Below are 12,762 nucleotides of genomic sequence, written 5' to 3'. Positions count from 1 at the left end.
GTTGTAACACAAGTGGACAGCTCCATCTAGAGGGCAATATTCCCTCAGCTCTTAAAATGGCATAATTGCAACTCTAATGTCTTTTATTTATCTACAGGTCAGCACGTACTCAAAATAGCACTCCAAGCTGCTGTCCCCTTGGCAGGGATTTCCGGCGGGAGGGAGCAGGGAGGCCAACCTCAAGTCTCAGCCACCTCACCCTCTGCAGAGCCTGAGCAGCTGAAAATAAAACCAAGCTTTCCCTGAAACCTACCTCTTCGTTTGAATGGTCTCCAACACCAAGCCTGCCAGACCGATTTTGCAGCATCCATAAAATGCCACAGACCGAAGGCTACTCTCATTCTGGTGAAGAAAATGTGTCCCAAAGACAAAGGGTTCATGAACTCCTTATCACCAGTGTCTCAAAAGAAATAGACAGCCAAAGTATTTCCCACTAACATCTTTATAAACACATCTATATTCAGTAGCAAACAGAGCATCAGTAGTTAATATGAAGTTAAAGAAATGTTTTACAATGCTGAGATTATAAAGAGGATGTTTATAATCCTTCCTGCTGCAGAGGCTTTCTCTACTGAGCAAAGAACAAGCTATTCTTTCCTATTGATTGATAAACAAATATCTCCAGCAACATATTAATACTGTTAAGGAGCCTGACAATCCTGAGACCACCAAATCACACGCCTTATAAATGATATGCAAGTCTAACTTCATCCTCTCCATTGCTGGGATGTGGGCTGTGTCAGGCTATTCTCACAGAAGAGCTCCTCTTCTGCACTGATCAGGAATAAAAAAAGCCCTTGAGTAGATGTCTCTGAACTCCCTTTTCTCCCAGTCACAGGCCAAAACATGTATCACAATGTAATTTTAAAAGCTTAACTCCACTGTAGCTTACTGTACTCCTGTAAGGGCTTAGTCAAATAGGCAACCAGTTATATCAATATTATTCTTCCCGTTCACTGTTTTTCAGGCTCACAGGGTATGTATCACCACATATGCACTTTTTATAAATCAGTATATTTAGATTCAGACAAGCTGTGTATCTGAGCAACAGCACAGCAAGGAGAGACTGTTGTCTATGCATTAAATTTTCTCAGATTACTCATTTATTATACAATAGTGTTCTAAATTTTACCCATCACTTTCTTCTGGTGTTTGTTAGTGAGGAAGAAAATTCTGACTCAAAGAAGTTTACCTTTTTCATAATGATGCATTCTGCAAGTTAGATATAAACAGTTAATGTGAACCAATTTAAGATTAAAACTGCTGAGCTGATTACTGTAAGCAAGACATATTGGGGAAAAAAAAGAAAAAATGAATGCTCCATTTCCTATAAAGTTTAATTGCACAACTGGCTACTCATTTCTTAACCTATCCTTTTTCTGTGTTTTTCTCATTTAATATGTATTCTTGTAATGAGAATACAAAGCTAAATAAACACAAGCAGAGGCAACAAATTTTACAGTTCTAGGTTTGGGGGTTTTTTTAATGGGCATATATTTCATGAAGCATTGTTTTTTTTAAGGTATTCATTCCTTAAAACAAAACTAGCAAACTACACAGTCATTTCTTCCCTGACTTCTTCCTGCTTTAGGAATTCAGATCCAGTTCGCTGTTATTCAAAACAAAATTAGTTGCAGTGATGAGTCATATTTTTATGGTAGCAAACAAGATAAGATGTATGCCTATTTATGTAGCACATATATATAATAGCGCATTTGAAGTTTTTTAAGGTCTCTTCTAACAGAAGTGCAAGAGCATGGATAAAGAGCGAGTTCAATGGTGGCAAAGAAAGAGCCCAGTGGACTGTCACGTGTGTTTGAAAACACATACACGTATTACTCAATGGCACTGAATCTGTATAAACACCTATAGTAAGAGTTGGGTATCAATCAAATGAAAACACCGGAGCTGACCTCCAAGCGGCTCTACTCATTAGCAATCACTTATGCTCAAAGACATTCCCACCTTGCAAGCTCAGCTTCTTTCCTTGGCTTCAGACTCAGAATAGACCAGTCCTCGAGCAAGTCCTGCCTCTTTGCAGTGTCCGGCTTAGCAGTGTCCGGCACTGATTTAAATCAATGACTCAAAAACCAGTGGGCTAGATGGCTGCAGAAGTGGCACCATTAGTGTACTTCTGAAACATACCCCACAGTCCCACGCTTTACTTGGGTGGTCCAAAACTGAAGAAGATACAGGTGAGAGATGGACAACAGACTTTCATTATTTCAATAAGTTTTTGGAGGCAGTCTCTTTATGAAAACCTGAATTAATCTAATTGGATAATAGAGAAGAATGGCTTAGGTCAAGGCACAGTGCTCAGACAGGTGAATAAAGTATGGAGGACAAGGTAGCATGCTCAGAAAGATGGAGAAGATGGTCTATTATGGTATATATCTAAAGAAGTGGTATAAGGTAGAGGTCATTTAAAAAATTTAACATAGCCCTCTCTCTGTGTCAGGAACACAGACGACACACAAAATCCTACCCTTTCTGTGATATTTGGAATGGTTTGTCCCTTTCTTGCTATACCTGAAAATGGTAGAATATATGAACAGTGACTTCTGGAGACTGGACTACGGAAGTATCCATGAGTGTAATTCCAAAACTTCAAATGTTGAAATCAGAACAAGACTGAGACTATTTCAGTCATTGTAGATCAATGTTCCTGGTCTAAATTAGTCAGCTGCCTGTTATGCAAGATCATCCTCCCTGCTAGTCATTCTCACAGGGTATTTACAGAACACTACATGGGAATGGTGAGAATCTGAGTGAAGGTACTACCAGGAGGAGGCTACTTAAAAAAGAACATACTGCATGCATTTTCAGGCAGACATTTAAGTAGACATTTCTATAAAGTATTTGCTTTTTCACATTTCATCATATATGTGCACACACATACATATATACACACATGCGCACACCATGTTTGCATGTCATTGCAGGTAACGTGGGAAGGAAGGAATACATAAATATGTTTAAAAAAATCTTTCTACAGCATGAAATATTTCTGTTACTTCTGGATAGCACAGGCTTATCTGGAAACAGCTTTCAAAATGCAGCCTTTGGAGAAAAGTATTCCACAAATGAAACTGATTGTCTCAAAGCTTATTTTGCCATGATAACATTTACTGGAGTCAGAGGAAAAGGGAAGAGAGAAATCAGGGAAATCTGTTTTTATATCATCCCAGTGGATTCAAATCTTTCCTTTTCCGGATGTTTGATTCAATGTCCTGAACAAGTTGTAAACCATCTCGTTAAAAAGATCACAACCAAATGCACACAAGATATTTTAGCACAATGATCTGTTGCTCTTCTACTCCCTTTCTATCTTGTGCTATCATTTCCTTACCCTAGCTGGCTTGGGGTCAAGATATAGTTTCATCTGTATGGGATAATTCCCGTCTGCTTAACTCATGCTAAAAGACTCCTTTCTGGAAAACACATAACAAGTGAAGTGAACATAAGGTGGACTAGCTCAAAAAATCTCGCTGAATAGCCTTTTGCTGCTTGCATCATATGACAGCATTGCTCTGTGTGCAGACTTATCTCAATTACTGCTCTATCAATACACTCGTAAAGAAGCCAGGGAAGAGAAGTCAAGTAATGTTCTTATTTGTCATCATTATTTTTACTGTATGTTTTCATTTTTATTTCTTAAGAGGTATAGTACATGAATTAAAAGAAGTTAGATTCATTTTATTTACACAGAATGCAATCTGATCCGCACTGATTCAGGGTCCATCTTATTTGCTAAGGCATGGGATAGGAAACTGGGATTGTCGAACCAAGCCGAGAGTTAGGCTAGTTTTGTTTGATAAATAGCAGCATTTTTCAATAGCACTTGACCAAAAATGCAGGAGCTTCAGCAAAGCCCGCCAAACTCCAAATGGACTGTCTGATGATTTGGCACAACCTGAGATAACGGTGAAAGCAAGTACGGCCAAATTAGTATTTGCATTCAGTTAAAATGAAATGGACTATAATATAAATAGATCAAAATTGGGCCCAGATCCTGCAATTCACTATGCAGGCAGACTGTCAAGTGCAGAATCAGCACTTTGGTGAGCAGAAATCTAATGAGGGAAAGCTCTAAAAAACCCAAAAAGAATTGCTAGAAGAAAAAGTATTGAAATCCTGCACATAACTACAAATATTTGCTAAATACCACAGACGTTAATAAACAATTTAAGAGCAATTATTTCCAGCCTGTATATGATTCTCTTAATGTAGTGCAAAGAATTTCATGCAACAATGTGTCAAGCCGGTTCAGAAAAAGCTCTAAAATAAGCCTGATGACTATGTTTACCCACAGCAAAGCGAGTGTTTTAATAAGTATTAACCAGTCCAAGAAGCGGTGCACTTCCTGAGCACAACGCAAGTGACAGAGATTTTGGAAGAAGACTAAAGATGAGAGAGAAGGAGCGAAAGGTTAAGCATACAAATCCCAGAAAGAAAGGAGTCTTTAAATGCTGGGCTTTTTTGAGAATTGCAGCCTACAATGCAGTTCCTCTGCTTCATGTTTGCTCTGAATTAAAAAAAAATGAAGCAGTTTGGTATTCTTAAAGAACCGATTTTATAGAGAAATCTATTTACGTTAACACGATAGGTTGCATCATGTTATATAAATAAAACCTTATACTGTGACACAACATTCTGCTAGGAAAGTCAGAAATTCGATTGAAAGAGATGCTGTGAAAAATCTGCAAACCTGAACACCAAGGAGAAAAATGAAACAAAGAAAACAGAACAGGTTTCTAGACATTTTACAGAGAAAAATATGTACAAATAATAAAGCAACAAGAACAACAACAACGAAAAGCCTTACCATGATGTTTGCACAACTGTGTGTCTGTAGCCCATGCTATAAATGTGGATACCTTCTATTCCCATCATCTCAGCCCCTCTAGTGGCCAGTACCTGAAGATCTTGCCTTCAGGAGGGACAAGACATCAGTATGTACCATTTGCTGCTGCTCCTGTATCTTGTCAGAGATTTTTTTCTTAATTGTGTAATTTTTTCTGGAGATATAACTTGTCACCTTTTATTAGCATTCTTGTCAGTGCTGCTGCTACGTGCATACATTTAATTGCTAAGCAACAAAGAGTAAGCTCTGCACAGCACATTCAATTACTGCATTCCCTGTGCCATGCATTGTTACTAGTGCACTTACATAATATGAAATACAAAAAATGGTAAAAATATTTATTTCTGTTTCCATAGCATCTAGAAGCCACAATCTGGAATCAGGCTCCATCATGCTAGCCACCAGGCAGAGAGCTAACAACTGAAGATGAGCACAAGTGAACCAATGCAAAGTGGAGAAAAGTTAAAAGTAGAGCTGAGTTTCAGCATTTGCATAGATTAACAGGCTAAATTTAAGGCTCAGAGGTGACCATCCACCTACAGCTAGATAGCAGTGATTTTCAGGCATTAGGGAACTACCTCTGTGGCTAAAATTCCTCAAATACTTGAGGCATTGTAAGCATGGCGGCCTCAAGGCGCAAAGCAATAACGTGGCAAAAGCATGTCAGTTTGGAAGAAGAGATACATCTGAACTGTACCAAGAAATAAACTCTTTCCTTCTCTCTTTAAGACGTAGAAAAAACAGGGCAGGCAGTATTTTCTCACCAAAAATTATACTTCACTGTCTACTTTTCCTATCCAAATGTACATATGCCCCTATAATTGAAGGGTGCTGCCTCCAAAATCTGAGCTTGGTGTGAACATGGATTATTTGAGTTTCTCATAAAAGAGACTGCAATTCCATCTTTCATTTATTGAAGAACAGATATGTTTACCAAAGAGTTCTCTTTACACCTGAAATGTAAAAGGACAGTGATCCATACTTGCTCTTGGCATGACTACTACCCATCACAGTCAGCATTGCCTTTCTAAATAGTGCCTTATCTGCAATATTCAGTGGGAAGAGTAGCTTGGAAAATGAAGCCATTATTGTTTAGGTGTACCAACTTGCACATCCACATACCATTATTTTTATTTCTGCTGTTAGATGAGAATTTAGGTATTGGGCCTGACTCTCTCTGTGTCCCTTTGACATCTCCCAAGTAGTCTAAATGGGATGCAAGCTGGCTACAATGAGCCAATTGGGAAGACCTGATAGAATCCCCCCAGACTTTATTTCAGGATACTCTATACCAAGTATATCAGGTATACTTTAAGACAGCTATCTGGGCTATTAGTTCCAAGGATCAAGAGGAGTGCTAGGAATATAGGCAGTTGCGATTAAATCATGGACAGTCATGTACACAGTCCTGCTGAACAGCACCAATAGTTCCTCTGGGTTCCAACATTTTTACATACAAAGAAACTGAACTTCTCTAATGGCTAATGAGTCCTGTCTCATTTGGAGGGACTGAGACGAGGGCTGTGGTTGTGTTCTGGGCGTACCATCCTTTATACTTCCATGGGAAGACCAAACAGCATTCTTCGAAACAAACCACAGCAGGAGCCCATGAAGAACATTATCAAACTCCTAAACTAATTAATTAAAACAGTACTTAATCATACAAAGTGCTTCTGCATTAAGCTACTCAAAACATTAATTACTTAACCCCTAAAATATCTTTGTGAATATATTCTTTTTATTGTTGTTTCATAAGAGAAGAGATGGATGCTCGGAGAGGCCATATGTTTCCAAGAACTACAGAATCAAATTCCGTAGCCTTTTGATCAAAAACAGATGCCAGGGAAACAGCTGCCAGTTAGGAGACCCAGTTCCTGCCTCCTGGGTGACTTTGGATGAATGCCGTAGGAAACTGAGACAGAGATTTGTGAGATAAATACAGAAGAATATGATGGACTTTCCAGCTACTAGAAGGAGCTCAGTGGTTTTCTTATGATCCAGATTCCTATGGCTCCTCGGACTAAGGGTTCCACAAAAAGTAGCACAGAAAACAAGCTTCAGGTCACTGGCTTTTAAGATAGAAACTTTGAAAACCCACTGAATGAGGTAAATTAATGGCATATTACATTATACATATACTACCTGACATATACATGCCAGAGCTCTGGGCTAATGGGATTCGGGAAGGGAATTTTTTTTCCCTATAGAGCCCCATTACAGAGCATGCCTACTTACAATAATAATGAAGGGAAACTATGCCTGCACTTTCCAGACTCTTAGCCCTCTTTTAGCCAATAGAGCCCTGACAGCAGCAGTAGCCTTTGCTCATACTTCCCACATCATGAGTGTTAATGGGGCCACCCTTCTAAATGAGGTGGCAAGACAATCCTTACTGGGCTCAGAAAATGATCTTTTTCTGAAAATAATAAAATGGAATAGATTTCTGTCTATTACAATGGCATTTTTCAGGGACTGGATTCATCTTACATAGACCACTAGCAATAAGATAATTTTCAGCCAGTACTAAGCTAAAAATATATATAAATATATATTTCTAACTCAAAACAACTTCAAAGATGTGTCACAGAAGACTGAGTCCAAGCCAAATTAGAACTGTGGATTAAAAAGACATTTTCAAAAGGTGTGTGTGTAAAAGGCTCAAAGTTATTTCTCCATTCAGGAAACAAAACTTGCATTTTGGTTGCTTTTTTCCTTCGCACGCAGATCATTCAAAGGAAGCCAAAACTACACATTCACAGAGAACAAGCATATGGAGCACCCAATGGAGTTCTTCCCGAATTGCAGTGCTTTAGGCATACTTAGCATCAACAGCTTCCACATTTTTTCCTGAACTATTATTTTCACTTTTTCTATATCCACCATTTTTGTGAGGTATGTCTTTAAACCAATCTGTTAACATATGTAATTAGTGTGCCCTTTTTTGCCACACCAGTGCAGGGAGAGAATTCTATCCTTTATCCAGTCTGGAAGTACTCACAGGACAGACAGCAACTGAATAAGGAGCTGAATAATAACTGTAAATTTTATTGTTGTAATATTTATTAATTTAAAGCCTTCTATAAAACAGTTTGTTAGGGATGGGCATGAGGGAGTGGAACATTATAGGAATTTCTGTAACTTAGTACCTCAGAGCAATGAACAGCAGAGGAAATCTTCAAGCACTTGTCTCCAAATCAATGCTTCCTTGCTTGTAAGGTAGAGGCAGGGAATGTTTTATTCACAATGTTTCAGAAATGGCTAAATGCAACTCAAATGACAAAACTTTTAGAATATGTACTTTACTTGAGCTTTGAACCTGCTAGAATCTGGTAGGACTTACACATTACAGAAAAAGGGATTTTCAGCTCCTAAAATAGTGAGGTATAGTCAATCTCTATTAAATTCAAAATTTTGCTGTCATAACAATAAATGAAAAATCCTTCCCAATCCCAAATGTTTCAGTCAGTTTAAAGTGGGTTATGGGGTGGGGATCAGGAGATATCCCACACAATCAGCATCAATTGTACGGGGGTGAGGGTGGACCAGTAAAATTCTAGGAATAATTCAAATCTGAGAGTAATATATCTCTGCATAGAGGCAACAAATATTTTGTGAAATCTTATCATTCTGTAGAAAGCGCTTTGTGATGTATGTCAGTGAGAGAGGTCTTTGCTGGCTTCATTTGCTCACGACAACAAGAACAAAACATCAAAACTGACAAATAGAAATTTTCAGTGGTCTTTATTAAGACATACATATTTGCACATCCAGGACAAAACTGAAAGGCTCTCATCTGCATGTCCCAGAGGAAAAAGAAGGGAAGAGGTAGGAGTTAAGACCGCTTTGTCGAACTCTACTCGCCATAGCTGTTGCCATCTACCAGCTCTTATGCCCATGCCACTAGTTGCATGACATTTGGTAAGTTTGCTTATGTCTTGATTTAGTCCAAATTAGTTCTGTAGGGGATAAAAGACAGGAGACCTGTTGGGAAAAAAACAGTAATTAGAAACTCTCAGATACTGAAGATCAGAATTATTTTCTTCAGAAAGAATACTCACTAGCCTGAAGAAAGCCTTCACTCGTTTTCTAAAATAATGAAGGTATTGAATGAGGTGCACTTTGCATTCTTGACTATGATAAAAGTGGGAACAGTTTTTTACTGTATGTTCTAATATGGAGAAGAAAACCGTGATGTTCTACCAGCATGCAAAAAAAGTGTATCTGAAGTAGTGCTGTATTATGTAGAATACAAAATTAAGTACAGCAGAATTATGCAGTATGCTGTGCCTGACCAGCACTGATAAACATCAAGCGTTTTCACAAATGGAACAATAGCATCCATTATGTTGTCTCAGAATACGTATGCTTCATAATTAAAATTATTAGAAGAGGAAAACTGTTCTGTAAAAGCAGCGCAGTTAAGTGACATTCATAATACCTACCATGCAGTCCATTAACCTCAGCAATTTTAAGTAGCGTCATAGTCATCCATGGCATTTCAGATTTCTCACAGCTTCAAATCTGTGGGCAGCTTCACAAGCTTTTTGCAAAGTTTCTCATGACTAGGACATCTGTAAAATTCCCTCCAGACCTTTCTTCAATTCATGTCTTGTTAGGACTCAGTCATTCACATCTCTGAATAAGGATAAAGGTATGTCCTTAAAACCATGCCCTATTGAACACAATATCTTTTTTAAAAAACTTATTAGTAATTTCAGGTGCTGTAAGATATTAAAAGCATACTGTTTGTTAATCTTACCTTTTTTTCCCATTTCAATGTGAGTTTTGGATGAGCAGCATTCCCAGTTGAGTCTCATAGTGAGGAGTCAAAACAATCAGATATCAGTCTTCTGGCAACTAATCCACCGTTTAACCCAGGTATCTTCAAAGGTTTTAGCAACTTCACTATTTAGGTTAAAAATGTATATATTTTATAGTCATATGAAACAGTGCAACACTGCCTGATGTGTTGCTTAGAAACAACAGCTCAAAGCAGAATCCTAAAATATTCAAGAAATGACAGTATTGTGTGAGTATCAGTGGCTAGTATTTTAATGTTCTGGTTTCATATTTTGTAAAAGTGATTTTCAATCCAGAAGACAGCGCATGGAATCCACTTCTCTTCAGGTAAATAGCCATTGAAAGTTCTCTCTTTTGGTTTTTAATTTCCACTTAGTTGCTCTTGAGTTTGGCCTCTCTCCTGAGGTTTATTTTGCTGAAAATTTTCGTTATTCAATAACTGTGAAAGAAAGAGTATTAAATACTGCTTCACTGTCAAATTTTCTTCCTGGATGTGTACTCAGGAAATACGAAAGGGTAGAACTTGGATGCTAAATTTTGGCATACTATTTTTTGTTAATTTCTTTAACCCAAAAAGGGAAGAAATTGGTGCATCTTCGTTAATTCTGATCTCATGAAACTGGTATTCTTTTCCTGCAAGGAATTGATTCAGATTTCATCATCAAAATTTAAGTAGAACTGCTATAACAATAACGCCTTTAAGTTACCCCTCTTACAATGTCGTCCTGCCTCCTTGGCATAAATACTTTTGTATTTCTGATACAGATATGTGAGAGAGGCCTATCTGAAGAAACATACGATGATGATGTTAAAGGAATTCAGAGATCAGCATGCACAGAAGAGGATGTCATATCTTCCTCACTGGCTGGCAGTGCTAAGTAATGTTCCACTACATAACTCAATGCAATACAATATGAAAAAGATATTTAGATCCTCAGAGCATGCTAGTGTGTAAGAAAGAAATACAAAATATACTGGATCTTATACCCCAGGGCATACGCTCAATTTACATTAGTGCTAGAGGAGAAGAGGCAATATATGCACTCTCAGAAGTCAAATCCTACCTACCCAACTTGCTATTCACCTTGTGTGATGCAGACTCTAGATATAGAGCTTCCAAATGGCATATGAGTAGACAGCTTTAACTGGTCTGGATTATCCATAAAAAGCCCCATGGCTGAGCTGGTTTAGGGTTTTGAGCCTAAGGGTCAGGCTGCAAATTCCAGAATTTTTAAGGACTATGTGTGCTTGTAGTTTCATGAACAGGGAGAAAAAAACCCAACAGATTTGTGATCTGAATACAACAAAGGAAAGACAGTTGCTTTAGATCTTGGTTGTGCTACACAACTAAATTTGCTAAACTAAAAACTAAATTTGCAATGGCTCATTTCTATCAGGGTAGTTATAATTTACCAGCTCCTAGTGGATGCAGGCAGCAATCACACCGAATGGCTCAGTGTGCTTCGTTACAATTATGCCATGCCAAACCCTGCTATGCCAGCATAAAACTCATTTTGGCCTGGCAGCTTTCCTACTCTATATATTGGCCCTAGTTGAAGCACACTTTTTGACAGAGTGATGCCTTAAGTGTCCAGGGATTTCTGGAAAAGGGCTCTCTGGAAGCTGCTTGAGCCACCGTGTCCCCGGCCGTGCGGCAGAGCCCATTGAGCCCCGTGGAAGGCCGGGAGACATCCACCTTCTGCTCTCTGCAGCTCCCATGGACACCTCAGCTCCACTCCCACAGCCCACGGGGATGCTCTGAGTCACAACTCGCAACGTAAAACCTCCGTCTGCAAGAGGGTTCCTTCTTTGCAAGTGATGGGAGATGATAGTCTGACTAGGGAAAAAAAAAGCCAGAATATGGCTTTCTTCTGAGGAATGATGCTGTAGCCAACGTCCTGCATCCTCAGTCAGCTCCATGTTCAGTTTCAACTTGTCCAAAAGGGGGGCGGGGGGGGCAGGTGTTGTGTTCATATTTGCTTGACGTGCAAGACATGACACTTCAAATTAAAGACAAAAAATGTAGAGAGAAATATACTTTTGTACTTTTTAACATATACCAGTGCTGTCTACAAGTCACTTCTTCTTTCCAAACAGAACTGTAAACTAACTAAACACTAAGAATATGTTTGATAAAACAGAGTATCCAAATTTGTAAAATAAGCTTTGTAAAGGTCATTTTCTGTAACGTTACACGATCACCACCTGATTAAATTGCCTACTGCTCCGAATTTAATGAGAGACTGAAAATTCTCAATGGTAATTGGGACAGCCGATTCTTTAAAGAGAGAAAGTGAGTGGGTAGCTAGTTGAAACACAGAAGAATGCTTATTAGTGTGGAGGTGGAAAAAGTCCTTACTGAGAAAAACAATTAAAGATTATTTTATTTGGAAAACATTGAATTTTTATTTGTGCTACTTCACTGGAGTCCTGGGTACAGTATCAATTCCATAATGGGTGGAAAAAGAAAAAAAGAAGAGAAAAAAAAATCCAACAACCAATAAACCAGCACTCTCTCTCCTGCCTACAATTGCACACTGTATGGTAAATTTAATGATTTCACATTTTTCAGTATAAAAGATCTGCAAGTATTGTCAGGAACTCTCTAAGTGATTTGTGTCTTGCCTTGTTTTTCTTAGAAGTAAAAAGTTTGTTACTCGAAACAAAGCCATTTTCAGGAAATGCAAATACACAGAAAGATATAAAGACAAAGACAGTAACAACTATCTGATTGAACACTACAGAACCACTACATTAGGAAATAAGAAATAATTTCAGCTTAATTAATATAAAGTCCCATAAAGGCACTAGGTATTTATGCTTCTGCAACACGATTATCAAAAAGTTTTACTGGGGATTGAAATGGCACTAAACTAAACTGCTGCTAAGCATCTGGCTCAGATGTGCATTAGGAACACAATGATAAAAAGAAAAATGGCTGTATTTTTTAAATCATAATCAGATTTTTTTTCCATCTAAAAGATAGAGTCCATTTCAAATAAGTATTATTTAAAGGAAATCCCATGAACTGCATTATATAAAACATCAAGCAAGGCAATTGCAATAGACCCTCTGGGTTCATAATCAACAGAATTACT

The 12,762-nt window shown here is 38.1% G+C and overlaps 1 protein-coding gene and 1 long non-coding RNA gene across 2 annotated transcripts in view; both read right to left on the bottom strand.

Moving 5' to 3' along the window:
* The window catches only part of DLGAP2 (DLG associated protein 2), a 478,821-nt gene that overhangs the window by 350,967 nt on the left and 115,092 nt on the right, over positions 1 to 12,762 (bottom strand). The gene's annotated exons all lie outside the window — the stretch shown is intronic.
* Positions 8,655 to 9,751, bottom strand: LOC142408071 (uncharacterized). The gene is made up of 3 exons (XR_012775146.1): positions 9,624 to 9,751; positions 9,307 to 9,499; positions 8,655 to 8,845 (listed from the first exon to the last, which is right to left on the bottom strand). It is a non-coding gene; the product is annotated as an uncharacterized LOC142408071 (long non-coding RNA).

Source organism: Mycteria americana, chromosome 3, assembly GCF_035582795.1.
Source record: "Mycteria americana isolate JAX WOST 10 ecotype Jacksonville Zoo and Gardens chromosome 3, USCA_MyAme_1.0, whole genome shotgun sequence".
Taxonomy (NCBI): Eukaryota; Metazoa; Chordata; class Aves; order Ciconiiformes; family Ciconiidae; genus Mycteria; species Mycteria americana.
The sequence above is the reverse complement of the archived record's forward strand: the minus strand, read 5'-3'. Positions and strand labels throughout refer to the sequence as shown.